The 7,499-nt window shown below is 44.7% G+C and overlaps 1 long non-coding RNA gene across 3 annotated transcripts in view; it reads right to left on the reverse strand.

Annotated features, from left to right (window-relative positions):
* The window catches only part of LOC114051961, a 38,085-nt gene extending 32,260 nt beyond the window's left edge, over nt 1-5,825 (reverse strand). Inside the window, exon 1 of one of the 3 annotated variants that reach the window (XR_003570207.1) lies at nt 5,784-5,825. This is a non-coding gene — a long non-coding RNA (uncharacterized LOC114051961). Of the gene's footprint in view, nt 1-4,636; nt 4,937-5,783 lie in introns of those variants that run through there. The other 2 variants (XR_003570205.1, XR_003570206.1) reach the window with 2 other exon arrangements.
* Between the last annotated feature and the right edge of the window lie 1,674 nt (nt 5,826-7,499).

Genomic DNA, 7,499 nt, shown 5'->3' on the forward strand with positions numbered 1-7,499 from the left:
GTAGTAGTGGTGGTTGTAGTAGTTGTAGTGGTAGTGGTAGTAGTAGTAGTAGTAGTAGTGGTAGCCGTGGTAGTAGTGGTGGTTGTAGTGGTCATAGTGGTAGTGGTAATAGTAGTAGTAGTAGTAGTAGTGGTGGTGATGGTGGTGGTGGTGGTAGTAGTGGTGGTAGTAGTAGTAGTAGTAGTAGTAGTAGTAGTAGTAGTAGTAGAAGTGTTATATTAATGTTAGCTATTATTATTATTATTATTACTACAGTCTAGCAGTAGACTCCAGAGAGCTAACTAAACTCAAATGGATTTGTGATCTCATCAGTTGAGGTATTCCCTCCAGACTGAAACCATTGACATCACAGTGTGTCTCTTCTCCATGCCCTCCCCTAAGTTAACCAAAGCACTCAATATGCTTGGAGATTTCCTCAGTTTCTCTTGACTACACAAAGACACCAACCAACTTGTGGGGCTGTCCATCCATCTCTCAGCCTGGGCCTGTGACATGAAACAGGTGAGACTAATGTACCTTCAGATCGGCTATCTGACATCTCGCAGCTCAATGCATCCAGGTATCGTCACAGCCAGTGAAGAATCGGCCCAAGTCCACTAAGCAGGTGCTCTGGTTAGGACTGGGTTGTCAAGGCCCAGCCCCCAGTCAGCTGGGGACGCTTTGGCTTTCTCAGTTGGGGAAGGGGGTGATTTCCTTCCATTGAGCAAGGTCATCCAGTCCAAATATGGGGGCTGATTGAGGCCCAGAGAAACTCAGGCTTGGATCCAACCATGCACAAGTATCCATTGGTTATCTCCATATTTTTGCTGTGTCTGTTTCCCCTGCCTGGAATGCCCTCCTTTCCCACTTCTTCCTCTTGGAATCTTTTGTTTCCTTCAAAGCTCTGCTCAAATACCACCTTACCTGAGTCCCCCCAGATACTAGTATCCCCCCCCCAATTACCTTGCATGTAATCTATACATTTTGTATATAACTTTATGTTTTCATGTTATGTCCCTCTTTAAAATATAAGGTCCCTGAGGGTCGGGGCCATTTCATTTTTGTTTTTTTTTTTTTGTCTCTAGAACCTAACACAGTGTATGGCACATTTTGTTGTCATTTAGTTGTTGTTTAATCAAGTCTGACTCTTTGTGACCCTCATCTGGGGTTTTCTTGGCAAAGATACTGGAGCAGTTTGCCATTTCCTTCTCTAGCTCATTTTACAGATGAGGAAACTAAGGCAAACAGGGTTAAGTGACTTAGCTAGGGTCACACAGCTAGTAAGTGTCTGAGGCCAGATTTGAACCCAGAAAGATGAGTCTTCCTGACTCCAGGCCCAGAACTTGATCCACTTTACCCTCTAGCTGTTGTCTGGCACCTAGTAGGTACTTAATAAATCCTCAGTGGTAGATTGCCATGGAGGCAGCAGGCTTTCCCCACCCCGTCCAGCACCTTTCTCAATCCCCTACCACCTCCAGCTTCTTCCTGCCTCTTTTCCCATTGAAAGCCCAGCAGGACTGACTTCTATGCCTGTGACTGAAGGAAAAAGGCTCTTCCCTGCCGGGTGGAGCTGGGACAGCAGCAAGGCCCTTGCCAAAAGACCAAAGTGACCTGGTTCATTTAGATTTCCTCTTCCTGGCCTCCTCCCTTGGCCCTGGCAACAGCACACAGGCCAGCCCCAGGAATCTTTTTCTTCCGATTTCATCCCTCCCTTGATGTGTCACTGGAGGTTGCTGGCTCCCTGCCTGGGAGGCCCTGCCCTGAGTCAGTGAGTGAGTGAGTGAGTGAGGGAGGGAGGGAGGGAGGGTGTGTTTTTACAGCTGTGAAGAAGGGACAGACACCATATAAGTCAACACCCTGCCTTACTCCAGCCTGCAACGCCCAATTCTACAGCCCCTTCTGCAGACGGCAGAGTGAGTGGAAGATTGGGGGGAGGGGAAGAATAGGGCAGTCACACTGGGGGGTTTTGAGGTCCCAGGAATTTTGCTGAATCACCTTAAAGCTTGGACAAATACCATATAAGTCAACACTCTGCTTTATTCCAGCCTGCAGTGTATCATTCTGGAGCCCTCTTGCAGACAGCAGAGTGGGGTGGGGGGGGCTGGGCACGAGGGAGCAGAGGAAGAACATGCGAATTATGAGGTCTCAGGAATTTTGCTGAATCACCTCTTGGTGACTTGGCTTGGGCAGCCTCGGTGTCTTTAGCCCAGGCCCTCCTTGTCTGCTGAAACGAAACACAATTATGGGCTCGGCTCTCTGATGATACCTGTCGGCTGGAGCCTTGGGCCCGGCTCCAATGCAAAGGGATGCCCTTTGTCAATCATCTCCCCTACCGCTCCCCCACCCCAATCCATCTCTGGAACATTCCACCGTCGGCCACTCTGGGCCTGTGATGTCCAGAGACCTGATTTTCCTGTAAGCCTGGTCAGCGATTCTCCTGGGCTACCAAGAATTGTCTGCTACTCAGGCTTTATCTACCTCAGCCCGGCGGGCCTAGCCAGATTGAGGAAGCTTGAGGAGGTTGCAGATTTGGAAAACAGAACCAAAGGCAAGCTCGAAAGCCACCGAGGAACAGAGAGTTTAGGAACCTCTGAGGGGTCTTGGTAAGGAAACCACACTGTTCCTCTTTCTTCTGGGCAGTTCCTCATGCCTAAAGTAGCCTCCCCCTTTCTTTCCTGCCTGTTTGAAAGTCTCATTGACTTTCACGCACTGCTTTAAAGTTTGCAAAGCACTCTGATAACACTATCCCCCTAGAACAGGGTTTTTAACCTGGGGTCTGTGAATTTCTTTGAAGTAATTTTATTTGTTACATAATTGGTTTCCTTTGTAATCCTAGATATTTTGTTTTATGCATTTACTTATTCTAAGAAGGGGCCCATAGGCAGACTGCCAAAAGTGTCCATGGCCTCAAAAAAGTATTAGTATATTCATTGTATAGATGAGAAAACTGAAACTCAAAGGAGTGATTTGCCCTCAGATAGCTTCTGGGGATAGAAAGTGGGACTTTCAATCTACTTCTTCCTGACTCTGAGGCCAGCACACTAGCCCCTCTCTGCCCTATTGCCCAGAGGATTTGCCATCTTCCTCCTCCTCCCTGAAGGCTTCCTTGAAATCCCATAGCAGTTAGCATATGTATCCCTCATCTTGGCATTTGATCGTATCCTGTCTGATGTACTTTGTTCCAAGTACATGCGTATTTTATTCTCCCTCCTCAACCAAACTGTAAGCTATTTGAGGGCAGGACCCCTGTCTCAGGACACAGTGTCTCATATCTAGCAGGTACTCAATAAATATTTATTAATTTAGTTGTATGGCATTTCTCCTCTACACATTTTTTCCTCCCTCAAAACATGACCTCATACAACATCCACCACCCACACTGGACAGCTCCAGGCTATGGTCCAGGGGTATGAGCCCACAATCCCTTCCTATAGCTGGGCTGGCATTGCTCACATCTCTCTTGACAAGAGCTGGCAGTAGGCATATGCCTATTACAGGAAGCCTTTTTTTTTTTCCTCAGGGAAGTCAGAGATCAGCAGACTAGCCCTAGGAAAAAACTGTGGCCTGTTTTATCTGTGGTTTATCATAGCTCTGGAGCTGTCCAACTAGGATTGTAGAGGACTTATGGAAATGGATCTGGTTCCTATGAGAGCTGGTCTGCAAAATGTGCACTGGGCCCTCTTGCCATGGTCTTGTCTACTGCTCTGCCCAATGTGTACAAGTGGAAGAGTACCCATATGTACCAGGGAAAGAGGGTTGGGACACAAAACTGAGAGGGAAAGGAGTTGGGAATAGCATGTGAATTGAGTTGGCTCTTTGTTAATAAAGCAGATATCTGGGCAAAGGTAGTAAATGCCAAAGGAACTTTGGTTATTCGAAATCCAATTGTCTGAAATTTCATTTAGTGAAGAATCACAATTAAAATTGTGTCTCCCTTGGCTTATGTACAATGCAGTATAAACATATCCAGTGAGTTGAAATATCCTATGACATTTAAATAAAGTTTTTACATATTTAGAGTCTGTGGAGAAGGTGTATTAACTATGTGTGAGAATCCATATGTCTCTTCCAAATTTCTATATATGGACACAGGTTTAGCAGAGCCATACCTAGAATCTTCACAACTGGGGGAGATTTTTATACAACATACTAGGGCAGGTGGCACAAAAAGCACTCAGATATTGATCCAAATAGGTGTAAACCCTGAGACATAGCAAAGCTATTCTACCATAGGATAAGGGGCAGAGCCCACCTAGGATATAGTAATTGGGGAGAAGAAACATGTACACCATCTGTTAGTTTCTTATTTTAACTATTTTTGCTAATCAGGTGCTAAATTCAGTAGTTTCTCCACTGTTGGAGTTTAGGTACTGGCAGAACCCTCTAAATTTTAGCACCCAGAGGCAAAGCCCCTGTCACCTTGCCCTAGTTACAGCTCTGACTTGTAAGCTTATCTGTGTCTTGTTCAGTAAGTTCGATGGGTCAGCATCCCTTCTGAGAGACACCAAGGTGATGGATTTGATCCCACTGTAGCCCAATTTGCTTCTCCCAGATCCATGGCTACCTATTGCACAGCTTTGTGGTAAGGTAACACTGACTAAGAAGGCCCCTAACTGGATCACAGGACCTGGGTTCAAATACTGTCTGTGATGCTTACCTCCCTGGTTCTCCGTTTAGTCATCTGTTGGACCAGATGGCCCCTAACGTCCAACTCCAGATGTGTGATCCTTGGTGGGGAGAATGGGGATGGCGCAGTATCCAACCATTCTCATCTCTGGAGAAATTACATACCGTTGGTGTGTCAGAAGATTCTTCTTGGAAAGCACCTTCACTTGGTATCTTGGTAGAGCTCATGGAGTATGTAAGGTCAGCCCTCTTCATATTTCCCCCAAAGCCTTATTCCTAATTTGTGGTAAAAACCACCCACCTCCTCGAGAGTTTGGAAAGGCCTGGACTGTCCGTCTCTCTGAAAAGGCTAGCTCAGAGTTTCTCTTCCCTCGCAACAACCTGAGTTTCCCTACCCCTTCCTATAAGACTCTTTCTAACCTCCTGACTCTTTCACGTCCCCAGCATACAATCCGAACAATTTCCTAGGTACTTCTCAGCTCAGAGTATTAACTTATTGGGACCCAGGGAAACAATGACTTTTTTACTATATCCCTTAGAATAGAGGACCTAACAAACTGTATTTCAGTGACAGTCCCCAAAGTCAGTATTATTGCACAGATGATGTGATAGATTACTGGATTAAAGAGAAGGGAAACAAGGAGAGTATCATAAAATTTAAGCTAGAAAGGACCTTAGAGCGAAGGTATACTGGTAAATGTTAAACAATCAGCTCTCCAAAAAAAAAAAAGTACAAAAGTGACACACTTCTAAGTTCAAGCTAAATTATCAACATTTTCTCATCACTTTTTAAAGTCTGGACAATTAACAACAACAACAACAACAAAAAAGCAAGCCTTGATGTATGGCATTTGCCGATTTCTGCGGTGTAAATGCTCACAGCTGAAAATTTAACCATTGTGGCTCCATCAAGATGAGCTGGCTCCGGCGCACCCCTACTTAGAAGTTATCTTGTCCAACTCCTTCATTTTACAAGGGGGGAAATTGAGGCCCAGAGAAATTCAGTGACTTGCCCAGGGACACACAACGAATAAGTAACTGAGCTGAGATTTGAACCTGGTACCTTCTCAAGCTAAGTCTAGCACCCTTTTCAGGAGACCACATTACCTTTTTAGGGTAGGTGAGAAGGGAGGAATTTGTTTAAGCAGAGGATTTACGATGCAGTGTGAGTGACTTACCCAAAGAAACCTTCTGGGATTGTCTTAGAGGACCAGGGATAGTGAGACCACAGGAGAAAGGACAAGCTAGATTGTAAACTCCATGGTTTGGTTTGGTTTTTGGTTTTTTTTTTTTTGCTTTGTCCATGGGATTTCCCTTCTCTCTAAAATGCTTCCTCTCTCTACCCTGAAAATTTTAGCAGTTTTTCAAGGCCTGGCTGAAATCCTGTTTGAGGGCCTGTACTGAAATCCATGCAGCCTTCTGGACTGGCTACTTCAGTCCACCTCTCCTTTGAAATTCTATTGCGTAAAGTCAGTTCTCTGTAAGTATTTGTCAATTGATTGATCATATCTGTTATGCTTGTTCTGTAGAGCACCTGCCTAGTAGGGTACTAATCACAGATAGACCCTCAGCCAATGACTTATAAGGTCCCTTTCAGCTCTGACATTCTGTGAATTTTCCCATTCTGATTCTGTCTGGTGATTTGCTCTCCCCTAGGGCCCACCCTCCCCCCCCCACACAAATTCTGGCTACAGTGGTCTAAGGGTAGATTAGGGATGAGAAGACAGATAGGGGACTGCAGCAGGAGAGGGTGGGGCTAGGCAGAAAGCTCTCGGCTTGTTTTCTTCTCTTAATAAGGGTCTGGGAAGGAAGTCAGATTGTGAGAGACAGAAAGAAGAGGAACAAAATAATTGAGCTGTGTGAAGGAGGAAACAGCAATCTTCTGCCCCACCCCTAGTCCCCATGACCACATTAAAATACTGAATTCACCCTGGTTTCTTGGGGAGCTAGAGATAAAGCAGTAAAAACATAAAATAAAAATCAATCAATTTAAATAAATAGATTCCTTTTTCTCTCCCCCAAATCCATTGCCCTTGACTCTAACAGCACATTCAGGAACTACCAACATAAGAGGTGAAGGGAAGAAGTAAGATCTTTTAAAAACTACTCCACAGGAGAAAAATACACCTCCTGCCTTTCTTTGGAGAGAAAAAGAGTGTGGGTATAGAATATTGTATACATGTCAGATTCGGTGAATATATTCATTAGTTTTACTGAATTTCTTTTTTTCTACTTTCTTTTTTTATTTAAGAAATAGCTTATAACTGTTTCTTATCTGGGGAAGGGAAAGGCAGTATGTACTCGGAAGTGAGGGGTACATTGAAAAAAACTAAATGTATCAATAAAAATAGAATTAAAAATAAACAGTTGAAAAAAACCATCCTAAAAAAAAAATGACACGGCACCAAGCTCTCCACTTTCATTTTCTAATGCGAGAAATGGGTTTTTCCCCTTGGGCAGGTTTTCTTAGGTTATGTATTCTCTCAGTAAATCTCCAAAGACATTCTACTCCCCCAGAGGAATTGGATAGATAAATCTCCCCCTGGTAAGTACCAGGCTCTGATAGGGATTTTACAGCAGCTGGGTTCCCCATAAAGGAGTGCAATCAGGGCAAGGCTCTTTCAGGATGAAGAGGTTTGTAGCACAGGGGAGGGGGATGGGAGAGCACCTTACTGGAGGAAGAAAGTTGTCCCCACCGGGATTAAAACAGGAAGAGGAAACTCAGCAAGGCAGGCAACAGAACTGGGCAGGCTCAGCCTCTTTAACAGGGCCTGTTCCAGCCTGGCTCTAGGGAGAGAGTATGCTTGCCAAGAGGATGTCACAGCTAGCTAGACCAAAGGGTCTGTCTGTTCTTAAGATAACAGGGGAAAGCCTTAAATTAAAATAGGAACTAA

This window comes from Vombatus ursinus, unplaced genomic scaffold (assembly GCF_900497805.2).
Source record: "Vombatus ursinus unplaced genomic scaffold, bare-nosed wombat genome assembly UNPS02014807.1, whole genome shotgun sequence".
Taxonomy (NCBI): Eukaryota; Metazoa; Chordata; class Mammalia; order Diprotodontia; family Vombatidae; genus Vombatus; species Vombatus ursinus.